The sequence below is a fragment of the Somniosus microcephalus genome, chromosome 18 (genome assembly GCF_052327205.1).
Source record: "Somniosus microcephalus isolate GS21.2 chromosome 18, FLI_Smic_1.0, whole genome shotgun sequence".
Classification (NCBI taxonomy): Eukaryota; Metazoa; Chordata; class Chondrichthyes; order Squaliformes; family Somniosidae; genus Somniosus; species Somniosus microcephalus.
The window spans coordinates 23,036,233-23,061,316 of NC_141004.1; the positions used below are offsets into that span (position 1 = coordinate 23,036,233).

The 25,084-nt window shown below is 43.0% G+C and overlaps 1 protein-coding gene across 6 annotated transcripts in view; it reads right to left on the bottom strand.

Annotated features, from left to right (window-relative positions):
• Nucleotides 1–23,447, bottom strand: part of LOC147105123 (plasma membrane calcium-transporting ATPase 1-like) — a 268,080-nt gene extending 244,633 nt beyond the window's left edge. For 5 of the 6 annotated variants that reach the window (XM_086011218.1, XM_086011221.1, XM_086011219.1 and 2 more), the window contains exon 1: nucleotides 22,738–23,447. The gene's annotated coding sequence lies outside the window, so the exon portion shown is untranslated. The remainder of the gene's footprint in view (nucleotides 1–22,737) is intronic. The other variant, XM_086011220.1, reaches the window with a different exon arrangement.
• Nucleotides 23,448–25,084: the final 1,637 nt, after the last annotated feature.

Consider the following 25,084-nt stretch of genomic DNA (forward strand, 5'->3'; position numbering starts at 1 on the left):
TACATTTGGGAGTACCAGAGTGGAAAGTTCTCTTAGTAATATTTCTATCCTTCAATCATTTAATTTAAGGGAAAAGAGCCAGAATAACAACAAAGAAGAATAGGGAGGTCATTTATCACTTGGTGGGGGCAAGTAGAGGAACAAAGGGATCGCGGAGTACAAATACACAAATCATTAAGGGGGAGAAATTCAGTATCGCCCCGTTTGGGGCGCAATTATCGGCCGGGCACAAAGTTTAGCGCCTGGCGCTAATTATCGCCTCCGACTGCAAACTTGGCTTCTATCGCCCCTGGAGGTGATTGGAGCACTAAATCAGGCGCTACACACCTCTCGTAAGACATTAACGTCGAGGAGCGAGGTGCTCCCTCAGTGCTGGCGAAGCTCATGTGATGTCAGTCAGCAACGGAACACAGACACACTGGCGCCGGCCAGTTCTTAAAGGGGAGGGTCGATCTTGTTCTTCATCCACGCCCTGCTCATTGCAGCCTTGAATCTCGGCCTGGACAGACCTGTACATCAAATCTGCTGGAAAGAACAATGGAGAGACCCAGGGAAAGAGCTCAGAGTGCAGCCCCCCCAGTCTCTTCTAAATCGATGCAAGGAAGGTCAAATGAAAATGAACCTGCAAAGTGCTGCTCAGTACCCAAAACAACTACTCACAGCGTTGAATCTCTCCAGAAGTCTCTCTCTCTCTCTCAAAATGCGTGGTGCAAAAATGTCACCAACAAAAAAAAAGGCAGGAAGCGGTCGCCTTTAAATAGCGCTCCCCCTAGTCCCTTCTTGACTGCAAAACGCTCCCCTCTACCCGTCATTGCTAGCGACAGGGGGCGCCACTCAATATCCAGTCCAGGGCGTTGTACGCTCGACTGACATCACGATCTGCGGGCGCAGGAGAGTGTGGTGGTAGTGTTTAGCGCCGCCGCAAAATGTCTGGTCAATTTCGCGAGCGGCACAAACATCGCCACGCCTGGGCACTAGTTGCTTTGCGCCCCATTAGCACCCTTTTAGGGCACTAACGGGAGACACAAAGCAACTGAATTTCCCCCCCCGCCAAAAAAAAGTTGCGCCACAGGTTAGGCAAGGCCATAAAATAATCAAACCAAGCACTAAGGTTTATTTCTAGAGGGACAGAAGTGAAAAGTAAGGAAGTTATGCTAAACCTGTACTGAACCTTGGTTAGACCACACTTGGAGTACTGTGTACAGTTCTGATCGCCATGTTATAAAAAGGATAGAGGCACTGGAGAGGGTGCAGAGAAGATTTACAAGAATGATACCAGAAATGCGAGGGTATACATATCAGGAAAGCATGAACAGGCTGGTATCTTTTCTCTTGAAAAAAGGCTGAGGGGTGACCTTATAGAGATCTTTAAAATTATGAAATGTTTTGATAGAGTGAATAGAGAGAATGTTTCCACTTGTGGGGAAGAGCATAACTAGAGGCCATCAATATAAGATAGACACCAAGAAATCCAGTAGGGAATTCAGAAGAAACTTCTTTACCCAAAGAGTGGTGAGAATGTGGAACGCGCTACCACAGGGAGTGGTTGAAGCGAATAGTATGGATGCATTTAAGGAGGCTGAACAAGCATCTGAGGGAGAAGGGAATAGAGGGTTATGCTGATAGATTTAGATGAGGAAAGACAGGAGGCGGCTCGTGTGGAGCATAAACTGGTTGGGCCGAATGGCCTGTTTCTGTGCCGTATATCCTATGTAAGACAAGACACAACCCATGATACACATTTTGCAGTATAAGTAATGTAGGATCTCTGTCTATATGCAGTTCTCAATAAGTCACCATCTCAATTTCAAGATTTCAAATGATAGATAGTAATCCAGGGACAAAACAAAGGTCCATTACTGTCCGCTCATAGCCTCTTCTATTCAAAATGGTTTAACTGGTTTGGATACCTGAATAACCAAATTTCTAGCAATAGAGGACAGGAAAGTACAACAAATTGGAGGGTCTTGAGGAATTTAATCTAACCCTTACTATCTTTGTTTGATACAGTTCAAAATAGCTATTATACATTGAATAAAAGCAACCTTCTGACAAGGATTCTAGCACATGCCCAAAGCAACTTCCTTACAATCATAACTAGTAAATTGGTCAGGAACATAAACTTATTTTGAATTAACCAAAATGCTGAGATTTAGGGAGCAGACCAAGTTTGACCAGTTAACAAAATGTTTTACACGGCAATAAAAATGAAGTACTGAAACAACTCGGGTGGAAAGCCCTGAAATAAGCAGAAAGGAAAACATGCCTGCCTCCAGAGAAGAGCTACCTCAGTCAAAGGTAACTAAAAATCAGACTTTGTTCCTAGAAGTCACTGCAGTCTTTGTCCTATGTCGATCACCTGACCTTGGTCTATAGAAAAAGCCTGCAAAAAAAAGCAGTAAGGGGTCATTCCCAAGAGTGATCCTTTTTCACAAATACAGAGAGTACTTTCACTTCTACATCACCTTCCCTCAAAAAGTTATATAAAAAAAACACCAGGGAAGAATATTCTTTAACATCTCAGAACAGAATGTACATAGATTAACCCTCTCCCTCAGAACATGCTGCACTCAGGAAATTAACTACAGATTCCCCCCCACCCCCCCCCCAAAAGCACACTTGGTAGCAATGCAAATCTTAGGCCTACATGCAAATATTTCATCCCCAGGACTCAACTCCCAACTGTCAGGATCACACTCAAACTGCTGTGTAATAAACAGTTACACTTCCTCATTTTCAATTGAAAGCTACAATTCCTCAATTTGACAAGTTCACAGCTGAATTTTAAAAAAATATCCAGGCCAACAACTTCCATTTCAGTTTTAATGCGCAGAACACGGTCCAATCTTTTACCTCACGAGCCCAACTTCACACCAGATGTTTTCTTGCCAAGTGGGGAAATGAAAAGCTGGATTTTTTAAACTTGCTGTAAAGTCCCCATGGTTGGAGCTCACCCTCGTGCATTTTTTAAACTCTACTGCAAATCCGGAGGCACAAGCTACCTTTCACCATTGCAAAATCTCCGAATTCAACTATAAGCAACAAGAACGATCCCCCAATTTAGGATCCACAAGGTGGGAACTCCATGCCTGCCGAAGCTACACCATAAACAATATTGATTTTTGCGTATTTTTACACAAGCATGGAAGTATTTTTTTTTAAGTAAGCAATTTTTTTGAATCGAGAATGCAAGGTGAAGGGCCAAAGTACATAGTGCAGAATAGCACCAGGCTTGAGGAATTAATTGGTAAATCAGGAACTGCCAGTTTGGTAACACGAAGGTTGGATTTGAAAATCCTGCAGGTGGTAGGAGGACGGAGAGACACACGAGAAATAATCAATCAGTCTCATAGTTCGGAGGTCCTCAGACAAGGAGTTACAGTCGGACACCATGATGAATCTCAGTTTCAACAGCGGAGGTGCAGGGAGGAGAATAAGCACGCTGGAAAAAAATATTTGCGGAGTTCAGAAGGAACAAGAGACAAATGCAGAGCAGCAGTGACCAACTGCTCAGCTGGAGTTTTGTGGACAATTCTGGACATCACACTTCAGGAAAGATGTAAAGGCCTTAGAAAAAGGAGGTTCACCAGTATGTTACTAGGGACTTCGGTTGGAGAGGTTAGAACTGTTCTCCTTGGAACAGAGAAGGTTAAGAGGTGACCGAATAGGAGGTTTTCAAGATGGAGAGGTTTTGATAAGAGTAGATCGAGTTAAACTATTCCCCTCCGGCATATGGGGCAATAACAAGGGGTCATAGATTTAAAATCATTAGCAAAAGATCTAGATGGGAGATGAAGAGAAATTATTTTCCACTCCATTGTCAGGATCTGGAACACTCTGAAAAGGTGGTGGAAGCGGATTACATAATTTTTTTTTTTTTTAAATAAAAAAGGGAGTCGACAGGTACTTCATGAGGAATTTATAGGATTATGGACAAAAAGCAGGAGTGAAGGACTAAACACGACTACGCTTTCAAAGAGCCAGCACAGGCACGATGGGCCGAACGGCCTCCTGCTGTGCTGTAAGTTTCTATGAAGTCCAATACTTGCAGTTTTAGGAAGTCCATTGAATCCAAGAGAGTGCAGAGTTAACTTTTTTTGGTACTACTGTAGTACATAGTGTAAATTAATGAATGGGAAATTATTGTCATTTACTTAGTGTAAAACAAAGTGAAATAAACCTAGAGCATGGTTGTTCTTTTATATTTTCTGTTTCTGCCCAGGCACATGCACTGGATGGTAATATACTCCCAGGTATCCATTAGTGCGTTCCAAAACTGACCAAGAAATGCACAAATGTCACTCAGGTCAAGAAGCTGGCCACACTATTTTGTTGCCGAGATGTGGGTGACACAGGCAAGGCTGCAGTTATTGCCTGTCCCTAGTTGCTCAGAGAAGGTGCCGGTGGGCCTTCCCCTTTAACCAGTCCAGTCCTTATAGTGGATTGTGCTCCCACAAATGGTGTTAAGCAGGGAATTATCAGGACCCTGACCCAGCAACGATTAAGGAATGGCAATGCATGTCAAAATCAGAATGGAGGAGAACTTGGGAGGTGCTGGTGCTGTTCTTGGCGGTCGCCAGGGAGGGGGTGGTGCAGTTGAAGCAACCCCAGAGGAGTTGCTGCAGTGCATCCTGCAGATCGTACATACTGCAGTCACAGTGCGCCAGTTGCGGATATGGAGTCCAGTGGCAAGGGCGCACTGCTTTGTCCTGGATAGTGTCTGGTTTGGTCTTTAGCTAGCACCTCTGCCTGACGGCATGGAATAATGATCATTCCTGTATCAAGTCCATCAGTTTAATTATTAAAAGAGGAGGCATGGGATCAGGCTTCACACAGGAACTACAGGTCTTTAGCCATAGTCTACCTACAACTTTGAGCAGGGAAAGTAATTATGGCAACCCAAGAGGATTAAATACATTAACAGTGAACAGTAGCCACAAGAAACCAGGGGAACGGATTGCAGTAATTAAAATGGTACAATCATGTTCAGTAATAAATGACTCATCTGGGCTTAGTTGCAATCTTGAAAAGGTGCAGAACGTTAATTCTATGTTTCTTCACCGATTTTTTCCCCCCTTCATTTCTGTTTTTGTTTGCACTGTAGATCAAATGTCAAGCTGTTAGTTCACATTTTCACAACTTCATGTTGTATGCCACCTACCAACGACAAATGGCTTAATGCAAAGCACTGACATTTCTGCAGAGGGTTATTACAATGGACTAGTCCTCAAATAAGGCACAGATAAACCACCACTGCATTTAGCATCCAAAGTTACATTGGCAATCCCAGATCACATTCACACTTCACAGCAGGATGGACACAATGTATTTTTTTAAAAAATAGGATCACAGGTTGAAGACATTTGTAACCACTCATGGATTAGCCTCATCAGTAGTTGGGAAAATGCTGGAATCGATTATAAAGGATGCAATAACTGGGCTAACTGGGCACTTAGAAACTAATAGTAAGATTGGGCAGAGTCAACATGGATTTATGAAAGGGAAGTCAACATGGATTTATGAAAGGGAAGTCCTGTTTGACAAACCTATTGGACTTCTTTGAGGATGTAACTAGTGGAGTAGACAAAGGGGAACCGGTAGATGTGGTGTATGTGGATTTTCAGAAGGCCTTCGATAAGGACCCACATAAAAGAGGTTGGTGAGCAAAATTAGGACACATGGAATTGGGGGCAATATACTAGCATGGATTGAGAATTGGTTAACAGACAGAAAACAAAGAGTAGGGATAAACGGGTCTTTTTTAGGATGGCAGGCTGTGACTAGTGGGGTACCGCAAGGATCGGTGCTTGGGCCCCAGCTATTCACAATCTATATCAATGATTTGGATGAGGGGACTAAATTATCCAAATTTGCTGAAGACACAAATCTAGGTGGCAGTGTCAGTTGTGAAGAGGATGTGAAGAGGCTTCAAGGGGATCTCGACAGGCTCAGTGAGTGGGCGAGAACATGGCAGATGGATTATAATGTGGATAAATGTGAAGTTATCCACTTTGGTAGAAAAAACAAAGGCAGAGTGTTTCCTAAATGGTGAAAGATTGGGGAATGCAGATGCTCAAAAGGGACTTGGATGTCTTTGTACATGAGTCACTGAAAGTGACTGTGCAGGTGCAGCAAGCGATATGCTGGCCTTCATTACAAGAGGATTTGAGTACAGGAGTAAAGAAGTCTTACTCTAATAATATAGGGCTTTGGTGAGACCACACCTGGAGTACTGTGTACAATTTTGGTCTCCTTACCCAAGGAAGGATATACTTGCCATAGAGGGAGTGCAACAAAGGTTCACGAGATTGATTCCTGGGATGGCTGGACTGTCGTGTGAGAAGAGATTGGGTAAACTAGGCCTGTATTCTCTTGAATTCAGAAGAATGAGAGGGGATCTCATTGAAGCATACAAAATGATTACAGGGCTTGATAGGGTGGATGCTGGGAGAATGTTTCCCTTGGCTGGGGAGTCTAGAACCAGGGGCCACAGCCTCAGGATAAAAGGTAGGCCATTCAGGACTGAGATGAGAAGAAATTTCTTCAGAGGGTGGTGGTGAATCTTTGGAATTCTCTACCCCAGAAGTCGATAGATTTCTGAATAGTAAGGGCATCAAGGGATATGGCGATAAGGCCAGTGAATGGAATTGAGGCGGAAGATCAGCCATGGTCTCATTAAATGGCAGAGCAGGCTCGAAGGGCCTACTCCTGCTCCTATTTCTTATGTTCTCAGAAGCACAGATGTGGGTGGAGGGGAATAAAAAAATAAATTAAAAAAAAACAGCAAAAGGAGTTCAGCGAGGGCTGTAGGGAGGGAGTTGTATACAAGCAACAATGAAACCGCCAACATCTGAGCACACCCACTGGCCTGTTCTTTTTATCTTCATAGGATGAAGTAGGTGAGAGACCACCAATGCTTACTGGATCAATTAGATTGTACAACCTGGTGCACCAACTCCAGTATGTCCTTGTGTGTACAGTACCCAAAAAACTCTGTCCAGTACTTCAGCCGGTGAGTGAATCAATGCATTGCTCCCTGGGACTTGGGCTTGTTCCCTCAAGCTGTACATTTGATGCTTTTCCCCCCCACCTCAGTGAACAAGGTGCCATCATTAAAAAGACATTTTCCACTAAACCCCCAGACCGACTCCTTCCCTAGCTTTGTGATTGATTTCTCAACAGTAAGCAGCCGCCCTCATTTTTTGGCCAAATTCCCCAACCTATCAAAACCCCTCTGCATCTCCTACACTTGTTCTGCTATTTACAACAGCTGCCAACTTTGCTGCATTGGAGAGTTTCAAGATCTCTTCTTCCAAAAATCACAAACTTTGAAAACAATGGCCCTAAAGCCAATTGAAGGTACTCGACTAGTCACCCATTTCCACATATAGATACTGCTCCTGTGACTACCCTTCACATCCTTGGATTCAGTTCCCACTATAAAAGCTTTCCGCCTATCCACACTTTTTTTTTAAACTCATCCTTACAGCTAAAAATCTGAAGAATAGAAAGAGTTAAGGCTACACGAGGACTTTCTTAAAGCAAAAACTCAAACACACTGGGGGAAAAAAAAGAGTTGTGCCCCCCTTTGGGGCGCTAGCCAACTTTGAAAAATGAGCACCCCCACGGCCAAAATTGAGTGGTAGCGCCCCAAGAGGGAAGTGGGGCGCTACTGGAAGCGCCCCGCCTCCTTCTTAGGGCGCTGGGAGGGAATATTGTGACGTTACGTGCCGCAGCACACGTCGCGCTGTGGTATTGCAGGCCTTCCTCCCCTTCTTAAAAAGGAGGAGCCCAGCTGGGCCACCGGGGATCGGATTGCTGACAAAAGAGAGCCCGGCACTCAAGAAGTGCCGGGATCATGGAACGCAGCAGGCATGCCGCGGGGGGCGGTTCAGGAGGCCGGGGACGGCAGAAGGGGCAGGTGCTGGCAGGCGGCCAGCAACAAAAATGGCCGCCCGGCACCTCACCTTTAATAGCATCGCCCCGGCCACAGGTAGGCCCCCCTGGCCCCGTCGGACATAGCATCCGGCGGCAAGGCAAGGGGCGCTACTGAAGATTGCACGGCTGCTAACCGCTCACTGGATTTCACTTAGGGCGCTAACGGGAGGCGCAAAGCAACCGAATTTTTCCCACCCCACTGTATTTTAATCAAATGCAATTGTGAATTCCAAGTTCCCACAGTCAAGCCAGCAAGCACCCGACAGAAATACCATACAAGTCATTTGAAAACCATAATACCACCACCACCTGATTTTGCTCTACAATAATAGAACATAACTTTTTTTTGTGAAATAAAGGCAAGGGGGGGGTGAAGGAAAGAGCAGAGGAGACAACATGATACTTAGTAAATTCTGTAATATGCTGTAGGCTGGAAAACTCTCCATTGGTTGGAATCATACCTAGCACAAAGGAAGTTGGCTGTGGTTGTTGGAGGTCATTCATCTCAATCACATGACATCACTGCAGGAGTTCCTCAGGGCAGTGTCCTAGGCCCAACCATCTTCAGCTGTTTCATCAATGACCTTCCCTCCATCATAAGGTCAGAAGTGAGGATGTTCGCTGATGATTGCACACTTTTCAGCACCATTCGAGACTCGTCAGATACTGACGCAGTCCGTGTCCATATGCAGCAAGACCTGGACAACATTCAGACTTGGGCTGACAAGTGGCAAGTAACATTCGCACCACACAAGTGCCAGGCAATGACCATCTCCAACAAGCGAGACTCTAACCATCTCCCCTTGACATTCAATGGCATTACCATCGCTGAATCCCCCACTATCAACATCCTGGGGGTTACCATTGATCAGAAACTGAACTGGACCAGCCATATAAATACTGTGGCTATAAGAGCAGGCCAGAGGCTGGGAATTCTACGGCGAGTGTCTCACCTCCCGACTCCCCAAAGCCTTTCTACCATCTACAAGGCATAAGTCAGGAGTGTGATGGAATACTCTCCACTTGCCTGGATGAGTGCAGCTCCAACAACACTCAAGAAGCTCGACACTATTCAGGATAAAGCAGCCCGCTTGATTGGCACTCCATCCACCACCGGCGCACTGTGGCTGCAGTGTGTACCATCTACAAGATGCACTGCAGCAACTCGCCAAAGCTCCTTCAACAGCACCTTCCAAACCCACGACCTCTACCACTTAGAAGGACAAGGGCAGCAGACGCATGGGAACATCACCACCTACAAGTTCCCCTCCAAGCCACACACCATCCTGACTTGGACCTGTATCGCCGTTCCTTCACTGTCGCTGGGCCAAAATCCTGGAACTCCCTTCCTAACAGCATTGTGGGTGTACCTACACCATATGGACGGCAGTGGTTCAAGGCGGCGGCTCACCACCATCTTCTCAAGGGCAATTAGGGATGGGCACTAAATGCAGGCCTAGCCAGCGACGCCCACATCCCATCAATGAATAAAAAAGTGCTGCAGTTTGCTTGTCTGCACAACAAACATCTCATATTAAGGAGTTAAAGCAAAAAGGAGTTAAGTGCTTCCAGTCATGCTTGCAGTGTACAAGGGTCAGCAATCCCCCACTGCTACTCAATCCCATGTGCAATTCTACTAGACAGTTTCAATATCACAGTAAAAATCTATTCTCCAAGCTCATGAGAGAAAAGTGGTCTAAAGAAGATGGGTGCAGTGTTTAAATGAACTTCATAGTGCATCAGAATTTGGTACAATTTTTTTCCCCCCAAAAACAGAATAATGGATGGCAAGGAGACCACAATTCAATCAAGGGGCTCTGACAACATTTAAAAAAAGGTCAGTAGAACCCTAGTGATTGAATTACAGCCTTACAACTCCCTGCCCAGCAGGTTATTTTACAGAACAGATGCTAGGATTTTAAATGCTGCAACAGTGCAACTTCCTTGCTGCTTCACTGTTCAGTTGCCTTAGCAATAGAGGCACTTTTACATGCGAACGCTTAATGGAAAGTTACAAAATTGTTGCTTAATTGCTTCCATCAAACATGGATACGCACAACATGCTGTGCAACGAAGGGACAAAATAGAGATTCGCATAATGAGATTGCAAAGTCAGCTGGACCATTAATGGGAGAGCATGGCACTACCCTGGCAGTGGCCGTTTTGGGGGGGGGGGGGGGGGGGGGGGGGGGGGGGGGGGGAAAGAGAAGGGAAGTGCAGGAAAGCATACTGTTTAAAAATAAAAGCAATCACCTAAGCCTGATCTCTCAATGTGAAAGAACAGCAGCAGCATCAGCAGAAGCCAGAAGAGAGTAGGCTGCCTCGGCGGTCCTCAATTTTGTTAAAATTAAAAGAAAAATGATTCCAGAATAAAGCCAGGCATTTAGAATGCATAAACGCCAGTTTCAATCAACAATACGATGGCCAAATCCAAATTTAGATCACAAAAAACCTCTGCTACAGCCTGGAGAATACCACAAGCAGGATCTCTATCATTTTTCTAAAGTGACACTGAAATCAAGATCAGAAAACTGATCCTTCCACTCAGCTCTGCAGCTTAACTCCTAATCAGGCTGTGTGAGGAGCATCAACATGTAATGAGCAGGTACTGTACATTGAAGTTACAACATCCTCAAAATATACTCGTGGATCTCCCATGGCATTGCTCACATTTAGTTTAGAGATGCTTAACCGCTAACCTGGCACGACCCTTTAAAATCACTGCACAATTATTTTGTGCAAATCCAGGCAATTTGTGCTTTTTAAAACTTTTCTATAAATGTATATTATTATTTCCAAGGGGAAAACAATGTTGCCAAGTTAAAAATAGAGCTGAAATTAGATTGAAGACTATGGTTTCCACGGTGATATTATCACCAATGCTCCCTTTAAGCTGCGCGCCCACCCAACGCTCTGGAGCTCCCACCACTGGCTTTTAAAAAAAGGGAAAAAAGAGAAAATCACGCGGAATTTTGAATGGGCCAGACGGCCCCCCAAAAAAAAAAAAAACCATTGATCATCACTGCAAAATTATACTGGTGCGTGTAAATTTTAGGCTCCAGGATGAAATTCCTGACTCAGTCCAAAAAAAATGAAGTTTGCATCTGCTGACAAAGTGTGAAATCAGGTCTGTAATGGGCATGCACTTGATACAAGGGTATCTGCTGTGGTGTTGCTCACAGATCAGATAATATGCGGTTTTATAGGGGCAGGGGTGTCAATACAATGTAATCCTCAAAGTATCATTCGGTTTACCGGCCAGGGTAGTGCTCAGGGCCACAAAGTCTAATGCTGTTAAGTTAGCAGAGCTGAATTGCTTGGCGAGAACGTTCCTTCAGGCTGCAAGTCAAATCTGGCAAGAAATATCTGGCTCTCTCCCACCCCACCCAATTGCGATTGCCGAAGTTATTTGTTGAGCGACAGGCTACTGAAATTCTGACGACTGTGTTAATAAGGTATCTTTCTATTGGGGAGGGAAAGCAAAAAAGAAAGACTGTTTGAATGGCTTATAAAATTTAATCAACTGATACTTCATTTATTTATTTTAATATATATATATCCCCAACTGCAGAACATTTCATGTTTCACAATACTGTCAATCATGACCATTATAATTCTGCAGTGATATCACAGCAGAAACCTTAGTCTTCAATCTTATTTCAGCACTATTTAATAGTTAGCATTGTTTTCCTTTTTATACATTATAATTTTAAAAAAGTACAAATAGAATGCTGCAATTAAATGTCAAGGTTCAAACAGACCACAAGCCACTTGAACTCTGCTGTCATCAGAACCACCAATTAAATTACAGCTTTATTACTCACTCTACACTCTCCACAGCTCCACCATTAAAATTAGAATTCAATAATCAAAAAATGGCAGAGTTTAATCAACCTAGGAAGCGATGAAGGGTCCCAGACCTGAAAGGTTAACTCTGTTTCTCTCTCCACAGATGCTGCCTGGCCTGCTGAGCATTTCCAGCATTTTCTGTTGTTATTTCAGATTTCCAGCATCCGCAGTGTTTTGCTATTGTAGGAAGCAAGGCAGATTGGTGTACCCAAAACTCTGCACCCTGAAATAGTACCAAGTAAGTGTATTCACAAATCACCTACTTGGGGCCACTATTTCACCAGGAGTACCAGAGACTAAACTTGGAAGTTTGGAGTTGCCCTCCGATTTACTAGGAAGCAGTTCTAGAGTTAGTAATCAGGTTACTGTCCACTTTCTACACCAATAAAATATATGAGACATGTTTTGACAAAGAGGGGGAAAAGCAATGGGGATGGAGAGGAGAGAACCATGAACAGCAAATATAACCATGCTACTATACAAGTTCATATGGTATAACTCTGCAGCCTTGAACCCAAAGCAACATACCAGGAATGTGCATTAAGGACATCTGGGTTATGACAATTTTATAAAATGAGGGACCTTCTCCCAGACAACTGCTGTTCTGAATGCTCCAAACAAGGCTTCACTTAGAAGTGTTCAACAGCAACACCTTCAGGATACGGTGCGCAAAGGAGCACAACTCCCCCCAGTCGCACTTTTTGGCAAGAAATTAATTTTGCAACACCTACATCATGTCCTGTTGAGTAAAGCACATTTTTAAAAAAATTAAAAAGACAGTCACCATCAATAACTCCTGTTTAAGCATTAACTGCCAACAGCATCTTCGGAGCTGGAGTGGTCCAGAGAGATGAATTAACATACCATTGAAACTAAAGCATCACTGTGCAATGATGGTTTTTGATCGGATGTTAGCTCAGGCTCAATAACTCCTGGTCAGTACCTCACTAATCCTTTCTTTTCTACTATCCAAGCACAAATCCTTTCATTAGCAATATCATTTTCAGAAAGTTACTGATGGGGACACACTTGTTCCTTTATAGTGTCAGCTTGGCTCAATTGACAAAATTCTCACATTGGAGTCAGATAGCCGACGATTCAAGTCTCACTCCAGGACTTGAGCACATAATCTGGGGTGGCACCACCACCATGCAATTTTAAGAGAACGCGGTGTTATCAGAACTGCCGTCTTTTAGACAAGACATGAAACCAAGGACCAGTTTGGCTGTAAGCAAAATCCTGTGTCCTTATTTGAAGAGCAAGGAATGAGGTGGTGTTCATATCCTGGCCAACATTCTTCCCTCAGCCACCACAAACAGATTAACTGGTTATTCCTCTCTTTTACTGCAAATCATCATCATCATCATCTTCTGCAGTCCCTCGGAACCGAGGATGACTTGCTTCCACATCAAAAATGAGTTCTCAGGTGACTGATGAGCCCAATGAGGGACCTACAGTCTCTGTCACAGGTGGGGCAGACGGTGGTTGAAGGGGCGGGTGGGTGGGGTGCTTGGGTTGACGTGCGCTCCTTGCGCTTGGCTTCCGCTTGCTCCCAGCGAAGAGACTAGAGGTGTTTGGCACCTTCCCGGATGCCTCTCCTCCACTTTGTGCGGTCTTGGGCCAGGGATTCCCAGGTGTCGGTGGGGATGTTGCACTTTTTCCAAGGAGGCTTTGAGGGTGTCCTTGAAGTGTTTCTTCTGTCCACCTGGGGCTCTCTTGCCGTGCTGGAGCTCCGAGTAGAGCGCTTGTTTTGGGAGTCTCGTATCGGGCACGCGGACAATGTGACCCGTCCATCGGAGCTGATTGAGCGTGGTCAAAGCTTTGATGCTGGGAATGTTGGCCTGAGCGAGAACACTGAAGTTGGTGCGCCTGTCCTGCCAATGGATTTGCAGGATCTTGCGGAGGCAGCGTCGGTGGTACCTCACCAGTGCTTTGAGGTGCCTGCTGTACATGGCCCATGTCTCTGAGGCATACAGCAGGGCAGGTATCACTGCTGCTCTGTAGACCATGAGCTTGGTGCCAGGTTTGAGGACCTGGTCTGCAAATGGGACCTTGCTGAATGCAAAATGGCTGCTGTGTTTGCCTACATAACGGGGACTGCACTTGAAAAGTAACGCATTGATGAAGAACTGCTTTGGGCCTTCCCAAGGACATAGATGCAGTACAAGTGCAAATTATTTTTTTAATGCAATTTTTAAATTAGGTGGACAGCAACATAAATAAATATAAAAGTAGGTAAATGACATTTCCCCCCCCCAATTAGTCCAAGCAATTCTGCTTAATTAGACAAGAATTCTTTACAAAGGAAGAGGTCGCCACACACTGAAGGAGGGTCCCTCACCTACCCTACCCACCTACAATTCCAACCTGTCTACAACAGAAGGAAGATTAAGTGGTCAGTGCAGTGGGTATTTATGTACAGCATGTCAGCACACTATCAAGAATAGTTTTACATTCCCCTACTTGGGAGGTCTGCCAGGGAACCTGTTCTCAAGCCTCTGCCAATGCCCCCCTGTAACCAGTCAGTAGAACAAGATGCAGGGATGGTTGAGCCAACTCTCCTTCAGCATTTCCTGCACCAAGGGAAACGGCTAGCCTCCGCTCAGACTTAACACACGTGGACCACTGGCATAAGCACCCACTCAAGGGCACACCTCATTCTTAATGCATTGCGTATCACCAGACCACTGATTAACTTTGGGGGGAAAAAAAATGTCCATTTATAATGAATACAATATAAAAACAGCACATCTAGCAGGTATTTCCTAGCTGTCACACTAATTTCTGAGGCACTTAGCAAAGTATAAAAGAAAGGCAGTTATTTGAAATGTACGCTTCAGGAACAGAAAATAGTAGAGTCTGAAACCTCTTAATTATCTCTACCAATCATACTTAAAAAAAGCCAAAACAAAACTAGCATTCTATCGTGTAGCCAGAATAGCAATTAAACTCTGAATGGATTCTCCCAGTGTTTACTTTCTAATTAGATTTTGTGGCCTTAAAAAGGGACAGAGCTTCACTTCTGCAGCAGAATTATACTTTGTGCCTTACATGGCCGAATGCTCCTGCCCTTTAAAACACCTTGCAAATCTGACTTGGTGAGCACAAGAAATAGGAGCAGGAGTCGGCCATACGGCCCCTCGAGCCTGCTCTGCCATTCAATAAGATCACAGCTGATCTTCTACCTCAACTTCACTTTCCTGCCTGATCCCCATATCCCTTGATTCCCTTCGTGCCCAAAAATCTATCGATCGGAGTCTTGAATATACTCAACAACTGAACACCCATAGCCCTCTGGGGTAGAGAATTCCAAAGATTCATAACCTTCCGAGTGAATTCCTCCTCATCTCAGTCCAAAATGGTTGACCCTTATCCTGAGATTTTTACACAGAAACATAGAAGATAGGAGGAGTAGGCCATTCGGCCCCTCGAGCCTGCTCTGCCATTCAATGAGATCATGGCTGATCATCCAAATTCAGTACCCTGTCCCTGCTTTCTCCCCATATCCCTTGAGCCTTAAGAAATATATCTAACTCCTTCTTGAATATATTTAATGAATTGGCCTCAACTGCCTTCTGTGGTAGAGAATTCCACAGGTTCACCACTCTCTGGGTGAAGAAATTCCTCCTCACCTCTGTCCTAAATGGCTTACCCCTTATCCTTAGACTGTGACCCCTGGTTCTGGACTCCCCCGCCAGGGGAAACAACCTCTCAGCATCTAGCCGGTCAAGCCCTCCAAGAAGGTTCTACATTTCAATAAGATCACCTCATTCTTCTAAGTGCCAGAGAATATAGGCCCATTCGACACAATCTCCCCTCATTGATTCCTGGGATGGGAGCGCTAGCCAATCTAGTGAACCTTTGTTGCACCCAGTGAGTATGCCATAGGAAATCCGCTAGTATTTTATAAAAGTTGGATAAGCAATGTTAAAGATCGTAACTAAGTTTCTAAATTCCTTCACCGATTCAACTGCTCTGCCTGCCACATTACATGCACTGCCTACAGCTTTGGTGATGTTATTTGCTGTAATTTTATGAAATCTGGACAACTGCAACGCCAGCCATCATCATATCAGAGACTGCAGTGGAATCAAAACAATATCACTAGATGCACACTACAAATGCAATTCCAAAATCCCAGCAGAGTCAACCTCAGCCTATGAAGCAGATAAAAAAGTTAACAGTTATAAATGCTTCATAAAAACAATTTCACTAAAATGGCAGTGCCTTTACATGGAATGTTTTGCAAGTACAACAACATACCTCCAATGTTTGTAGCAGTGAAGGTGTGCACTGGATAATTTTATGTATGAGGTAAAGCCCCCACTTCCAAGGTGAAGTACCAATGAAGGATGCTAATTTTTCTTCCAGCAAGTGTACACAAAAGCTACCCTTGCCTAGGGCAAGACAGTTCTTTTGCCCTCTTGCATTCCGCATCAATAGAAGATTACAAGCTGCGACATTTTGAATCTGGAGTCAGGGAAATGCACCATTCCTGGCTGGAATGGTTTATCACTGACAATTAAATCAAATTCTGTTTGCTTAATGAAAATGAACCAGTCTGCAGATATTAGTTGTTAAATATACACAGTGTTCTCCCTTAGTAGACATTACAGTTGAACAGTGAAAAACAGTCAAAATGAGGAGCAGATGCAGTGGTGTTGGTTTAATTTTCCCATTATTTGCCAATTATGGAATCACATTACTATTCTGTAAGTGTTGAGTTAGCAGTATTGACATGGCAAAGGCTTCTCTCACGAGACAGACAGACTCTCGCTCTCTAGCGAGGGATGCCAGTGCTGGTTTTAAAAGCACAATAATGCAGTCCATTTCTTGTTACAAATATGTTGGACCTTTGCCCCAATATTTAAAGGTAGAAATGAAAGGCAGAATTAGTTGCATGTACGCTGTACCAGAACAGAGGAGACTCCAAATGAAGAACTGATGCAGACAACTGCATTTCACTTGTTAAAAGAGGAAGATAATTATTGAATCAGCAATACGAATGACAGCTATTTTTCCCTAGCTGTATTGCAGGTCGGTCATTTTGAAAAAAAAGTTCGCGATTTACAGGGCTCCTTTGTGCAGCCCTGGAGCACTTGGAAACAGGGTACAGGTCAGGTAGCCTCCGACTCACAGCAGTGTTGATGTGACAGACTGATGTCAGGTAGCTCCTCTTCTCCCCTTTGCTCAGTGGTAGCACACCCACCTCTCCGAGAAAGGTGGTTGTGGGTTCAAGTCTCACTCCAGAGACTTGAGCACATAATCTAGACTGGCACTTCAGTGCAGTACTGAAGGAGTGTTGCACTGTCGGAGGTGCAATCTTTTGGATGAGACGTTAAACCAAGGCCACGTCTGCCCCCTCAGGTGGACGTAAAAGTTTCCATGGTACTATTTGAAGAGCAGCAGGGAAATTCTCCAGGTATTCGGGCCACCATTTATCCCTCAATCAACATCTAAAACAATTGATTTGGTTATTTATTTCATTGTACAGTAATTTGTAGGACCTTGCTGGGAGCAAATTAGCTGCCGTGCTTCCTACATTACACCAGTACATTTCAAAAGTACTTCATTGGCTGAAAAGCGCTTTGGGACATCCTGAAATTAAAGGTGCTGCGTAAATGCAAATTTGTTCTCTTTCTTTTTCCACTCCTATCCTTGCCAAGTTTTTTTCTGTTAAGTGAGTAAAGGTTGAGAGGGAAGAGACTGAAGAGAATTATCTTGGATCACTCTTGCACATCTAATAACAGAAGATGCAGTTATTGGCAGAGGGTCAATTGTCCATTCCTTCAGCTGGAGAATTGCCAGTCTTGGAGAGAGCTGAGGGGCAGTGAGAATTTTCACCCCCATCCCCTGTACAAATCTTACTGAAGATTTGAATTTGACAATGGGTTAGATTTTACTATCTTTGCAAGACTTCCAGATAGTTATTTTCCATAAAAGTAGACACATTTTGGTCATTATGCCCAGTCAGAATTAAAGAGCTCATCCTAGTTCCAAGACTTCATACTAACAAACAGAATATTAAGCAACCGGATATTAACTAAGGAGATGCAATACAAAGTATCTTTGAACAATAAAAGTATCAACACAAGAACTGTGACCCCCACACGCAAACACGAGTGCCACTCAAAGACCCTATGAAAAAAATCAAACAGGAAAATACTAAAGAGAGATATAAATCACAAGAGTTTACATAGTTGTAATACAGGAGATAAGACACCAAAAACAATTGGTGTAATCCATCATAGACAGGTTGGTGGAATGGGTGGACACATGGCAGATGAAATTTAATGCAGAAAAGTGTGAAATGATACATTTTGGTAGAAAGAACAGAGGAGAGGAAATATAAACTGAAGGGTGTAATCCTAAAGGGGATGCATGAACAGAGACACCTGGGGGGTATATGTGCACACTGTTGAAGGTGGCAGGTTGACAAAACAGTTAAAAAAGCTTACGGGATCCTGGGCTTCATGAAGAGAGGTATATAGGAGTACAAAAGTGTGGAAATTACGATGAACCTGTATAAAACATTGGTTGGGCCTCAACTGGAATATTGTCCCAATTCTGGACACTGCACTTTAGGAAGGATGTGAAGGCCTTAGAGAGGGTGCATTAAAGATTAACGAGAATGATTCCAGGGATGAGGGACTCTAGTTACATGGATAGACTGGAGAAGCTGGGTTTGTTGCCCTTGGAGCAGAGAAGATTGAGAGGAGATTTGATAGAGGTGTTCAAAATCATGAGCGATCTGGACAGAGAGAGAGAAACTGTTCCCATTGGCAGAAGGTTCGAACCAGAGGACACAGATTTAAGGTGATTGGCAAAAGAACCAAAGGCGACAGAAGAAAAAACTTTACTCAGTGAGTGACTAGGATCTGGAATCTGAACTGCCTGAAAGAGTGGTGGAGGCAGACTCAATCACAGCTTTCAAAAGAGAGCTGGATAAGTACCTGAAAGAAAAACATTTGCAGGGCTACGGGGAAAGGGCGGTGGAGTGGGACTAACTGAAGTGCTCTTGCAGAGAGCCAGCACGGGCTCGACGGACCAAATGGCAGTCTTCCGTGCTGTAGCTATTCTAAGATTCTCCCTTGTGGGAGAAACCGCATAGTTGAGGAGCATGTTATGAATGGCATATGCATTGCTAAGGATGTGACGAAGGAAACTTCGTGCCAAGACAGAATGCGCAGACATCACCATCACCAGAAAAAGAGTGGTACATTAAACAGGTTATTCTATGCTCCTAGAGACTGAAGTACAAAATACCAATACAAACTGGTACTTCTGCAATGATACAAGTCAATGCAACTCACAACTTTAATACAAAAGTTCTTTCAAATCACTTATGTATTTTTGTTAAATTGGCTAAATTATTAAACCAAATTTTGTTAAGCAGTGGCTGCAACAGCCATTTTTTTTTTTTTAATTCTGCACCTCTGTGCTCTCCACTCTCCTCCCCTGGCCCTTCATCGGCCACCTAAAAAAAAAAACCAAAACAGAAGCAAAGAATTAAATCTATCGGGAAGACTCAGCACATCACCAAAAAGAAATGAACAGACTTCATGAAATGATTTAAAACTAGGGTAAGGTTTTAGTCTCCAATTCTAGATCGAAGATCTTTTAAAAAAAAAATTTAATGAAATATTTGTCTGTACAGATTTAAAAATGTCATGGCCGGAAGCATCAGTCATACATTTTAATTCTTTACAGCAGAAAAAGTGGACACATTTTGGTCATTGTGCCCAGTCATAGAGCTAAAGAGCTCATCTTAGTTCCATGACACAGTGCTGCAAATCATTCTATTTTAGGCCAAATCTACTCAGAGTGCATCAGCCCCACTAATGGGATAAAAAAGACTACTCATTGCAGAGATAAGGTAGCTCAGATAACCTACCAAAGATCATTATAAGCAACCTACACACCTAGTTATATTCTTCAATAAGGGGACGGACTAGTACTGCAGTATGAAGGCATTGCATCATAAAATGACAGAATCCAATACCACGGACATGACTGTCCACATGCCAAGTTCTTAAATCTCAGCTAGAATAGGAAGGGGACATCCCAGAGGTATTTCCCAGCGGGTTGGGGGGGGGGGGGGGGGGTGAAAGATTTTTTTTAATTTTTTTTTTAATATAAATATAAATGATTCAGTCCCAGGCCACGTCACACAGTAGCCACTGAAAGGACTATATTTAATAGGTGCCTAAGAGCAGGTCGCCTGTCCATCTTAGTCAAGGCAGTGGCGCAATGCCGCAGAGGTATGTGGTAGAGGGAGGAGGAAGAGGAGACCACCTAAAAACAGCACAAAAATAACTTTAAAATAGGGATTTCTGTATTCCATAGTTTTTTCCAATCAAGCAGTATAGGGATTTGATGTGATCACTGAACAGTGATTTTTATTTCCCTTTCAAGAAGCATATACAAATCAAAGTGATAACGATTTAGTTGTTTGATCAGTGATCTAATTGCTGGGATTTTATTTCTGGGCTGTCATAAAGGAGTGAAGTTTGAACCATTTTATTCCACTATATTTCCTACACAAGCTCAATTTTGGCAGCGTCTTCCCCAGCAGTCCCCATGGCCAGAGGCTGTTACAGTAAAGCCCTTAAAGATTAACTTTAAAATCTACAGTGCCCCATTTCCAATAAGATCAATTTTTCATATTTAAAAATTCAGCCATTTAAGGAGCCGAAAGCACTCAGGCAGAGTTTAAAAGTAGTTAGCAGTTCAGTTCAGTTCAGGAAACAGGATTGTAGAAATAACAGGAAAAAAAGTGCGTGCAATTATTGAACCCAGTTTGATCTAAAAAGAAACTTGTAGGATTTCCAGACAGACTTAGAAGATACTTAAAAGGTTTAGATATCAAAACTGTAACAATTTAACTCTGTACACCGATATACAGTATTAACAAGGTTCACTGCTAACATGATATTTGAAACCTGGAATCTTGGCAAGTCTTGACATCTGAACCCTCATCTTTATTGTGTTGAACTTAAATACAACAGTTCAGAATACACTGGTCACAAGGTGATTTAAAAAAATACATTTTAAAACTGCTAGGTCAGAATACCACTATTTGTCAGGCTAGCATCTAAATAGTCAAGAGCAGCATCCATTTCTAATTATTTATATTTTTAAAATTCATGATTTGAATACTGCATTTGGGGAGGAACCTGCATACACTCAACCTCTGCTCCGAGTTCGTTTTACACAATCAATCATGTTATTTCCAAGACAGATTTTATATTTTATTCTGCATTACTGGATTGGCAATACAAAATCTTCCAATGTCGATCAGTTACCATTTGTGTCAAAAACGTATTTTGTAACATCTCCAATGCAGCTTTTACATTTTAATATTTATATTGGATTAAAAATAGCTTTTCTGGAAAAAAATAATTTGTATGTATTAAATGTCAATTTACATGAGCTGCTTTACTTCAGCCCCACACCATGCACGGGGGTCTTACTGACCCCACAATAGTCACATTATGGCAATGAGCAGGACCATCAAATGCTTTCCTGTTCCTATAGCATTTGTTCTGGTAAATTTGGGCAGCTGCAGAGAATTTGCAGCGATTCATCGGTGTACAGCTGGAGAGCAAACAATAAATCAGGTCGGGAAAATTTAGAAATACGTTCATTTGAAAAATCCTTCCTATCCTGAACTGGATGGTTTCACCCAGTGTGGAAAAACTGCAACAAGATGTATAAACGTAGGAATAGAACAAAGTGGGGAAAAAGGGATTTTACACCAGATATTTATTTAAGCAATCTTTATATGTAATGTTGGGGAAATTAAGAAAAGACTTAATAACTGGGATGGAGATTTTCGACATTCTACTCCCTTCTTGAATATTTCACCATTTATTTAAACTCAGAAAACGTATCGACAATTTGAAGTTAGATCTGTTTGACTGTGGCTCCTATCGGAGTAGGGAGAAGGTGAAAAACGTACAAGCCATCTGCTGGTCTATTAATCCCAATTATTTCCTCTACCGCCCTCTTCCTGCACAGTGGTTGGAAAAAGCTATTAATTCATTTTAAAAGCTCCGAAATTCAGGCGATTAAGTGTTTCATTTTTTTTTATTAAAAAAGAGACTGCAAACTCCCACATAGGGCTGAGCATCACCGGATCAAGCTCGCGTCAACTAAATTGCATCCTTGGACTGAAACTTAGAATTACATGCAGACCATCTTCCATTCCAAACACAATCCCGCCACGCTCAATATAGCTGCAGAGGAATATAGACTGGGTGCAGATGCACGACTGGCGTCTAAAGCTTTCCTTTAAAATATGTTTATTAAAAAACACAAATAGCCCAAGCTTTTGCACAGAATGCATGCAAACCGTTACATTGTGCAAAAGCAGGGGGGCCTGAAAAAAATGTCAAGGGCACAAACAAAACACCAACACATTTTTGTCTTGAGCTTCAGAAATTCCCAAATCGCTGTAAACAGTGATGCAGGTTTTAGAATCATAAACAGCAGGATCATGAAGTGCAATATACTAAAAAAAACCATGGCGACAGTCATCCCCGAAGGGCCCTCCTCATTAAAACAAAAAAATGACCTTAAGAGTCAACTCAAAACAATTTCCCCCCTCTTCTGTCCCCTTCCCTAATACATAACCAGACTTTTCAACACGCCGTCCGACTGCACAGTTAACCAGCTTTGCCTTCCTCCAAATGCTGGGATTTAAAAAAAATAGGAATAAATGTGAAAGCTGAATCATTCCAATTAAAGGTCAGGAAAGGCTTCCAACTGGCGCAGCTTTCACATCCTAAATTAGATCCTTACATTACAATCGGGGGTTACCAACTACAACAGGACCCCTTTGGGGAAAAAAACTTGCAATTCCCCCCCCCCTTTTTTCTGGTCAGTAAAACGATCATTTCTGCGCTACACGTATCAATGCAGCAACTCTGCTACACTTCCAACACTTACCAGAATCCTCCAGATTGTTTCCCCCCCTCAGACAACTCCAGGCCTTTCAGACAGATAATATTTTTCCTCTTCACTTGCACATCTTTGCAATTCCAAAAAAATAGACGACTTCTAATTTTGCTCCCCCGCAAAACTCCAAAATGCTTGGGGGTAGTTGCTGAAGAATTCCGGAATTGCGAGAAATTTGTGTATGTATGTGTGGGGGAGAGAGAGAAAAAAAAAATAGTCCCAAGAAGGTGATGGGGGGAAAAGTATTTTCAGGGCTTTTGTGGTGCTGCTTTTCCTCTGGATAATTGTTGTGGCTTCTTCTTCTTCGCAAAGATTTTGCGTTCTTTTAAAAAGATTTTTAAAAAGAGACGGACGGGATGGGAGCCTGTGTATAAATATCCACCGAGTGCCTTTTTTTCCCCTCTCTCTCTCTCTCCCTCTCCTTCCAAGCTGATGCAGCAGACAGCAGGGGCTCGGCTAGGCAGCGCTCGGTCCCGGGCTCCCGCTCCGACTCTCTCGCTCCCAACTTGAGCAGCGCAACCTAACCTGCCCACTGAACCTCCCTCACTAATTTCCCCCTTATTGGGCAGCAAGACAACTTTACCTCTTTATGCATTCAATGATTTGCGCACACACACACAAAAAAAACTTCCATTAAACCTTAACTATTCAAAAGGCTGGGGAAATATTGCAAAGCATTAAGAATGTATCATTTTAGAAGGTCTCACTAGCCCAAGGGATTTTTTAAATTATTTTTTTTTAGCTAAAACGCCCCGAGAAGGATCATTGACAGATGGATTGGCCAATCATCACTCACTATTGCAAGGCTCTTCGGTGCATTTCAGCCAATTGCATCTTGCAAACCGGGCCGGGGAAGGCCGTTCAGGTCGATGCCGTCAAGTTGGGTTGAAGCAGCAAAGAGATTAGCTTTAATGTAACGGAGGTGGGGAAGGAGAGCGAGCGCGCATGCGCATGCGCATTCCCCCGCGCGGGGGGTTTCTGGGAGTTGTAGTCCGTCACCCGTGGCCGCCGCGGTAAACGATGACGCGGCGCCGAGTGTCGGACTACAGCTCCCGATGCGCGGCGCGGCGCGGCGACCAGCTGGACTTTATCGACTTGTGCTGGAGTGTGCAGGGAAATAGAGAAATCCCAATAAGTTTAACCTTGTAAAACCCACACACTTCGGTTGCAGGCTCGTGTGGGAGGATGGGATGGGGTAATTAGTGTTCATTTTTATGAGTAACAGAGAAGCTAAAGAATGCAATGTTTTATCCCCAGTGGAAGAAGCAAATTTATTTAACACAGTCACCAATATGTTGCTATGTATTTTTACATATATAAATGGTAGTTGTGTGACTTGCGTATCAACACAAACTGCTAAAGGCATTTTAAAATATATGTTTTTAATGTAACAACTCAAAACGTGCATTTAATGTGTGCAGTAGTGTTGTAGGATGACAAAAGGGACTATGATAATCTTAGGAAAGAGGTTAAAAAGACAATTAGGAAGGTAAAGGGGAAATATGAAATGAAAATATCAAAGAATATAAAATGAAATAATAAAGAATTCTATAAACACATAAGTAACAAAAGGAGAATTAAAATTAAATAGGGCTATTTCAGGCTGAACAAGATAGACTCACAGATGATACAGTACTGAAATGGCAGGAATACTGAATGTGTCAGTTTTCACTGAAGAGGCTAAGAAAGAGGAAATGGGAACAGTAGAATAATTCAAGAGGGATATTACAACAGTTAAGATTGGAAAAAAGGAGATACTAGAGAAACAATCCGGACAAAACCCCAGGTCCAGATTGATTATCCCAGTGGCTTCTCAAAGAAACTAGGGAAGAGATAAATGTGGCAGTAGTATACACATATAAACATTCAAATAGAAAAATGTATAGTGCCAGAAGACTAGTGAACAGCAAATGTAATGCCTATCTTCAAAAAAGAAGATATAACTAATCCAGGGAACTTTAGACCAGTTAGCTTAACATCAGTGGTAGGAAACATACTAGATTTTTTGATAAAAGATGCGGTAACAATATCTAGAGATGGAGAATATAATTTTTAAAAATCAGCATGGATTTCTAAATTGAAGGTTACGTTGAAGCTACTTTAAGGAATTCTTTAAAGAAGTAACCAATAGAGTAGACAAGGGCAATGCAGTGAATGTGATATAGATGGACTTTCAGAAGGCCTTAGAAAAGGTTCCATATAAAAGACCCACAAGGTCAGGGTGTGTGGAGTCCAGTGTCAGATAGCTGAGTGGATTGAAAGATGGCTAAAAAAAAATGAAAACAGGGTTGGAGTTAAAGGATGTTTCTCGGAATGGCAGGAAGTGGAGTCCATCAGG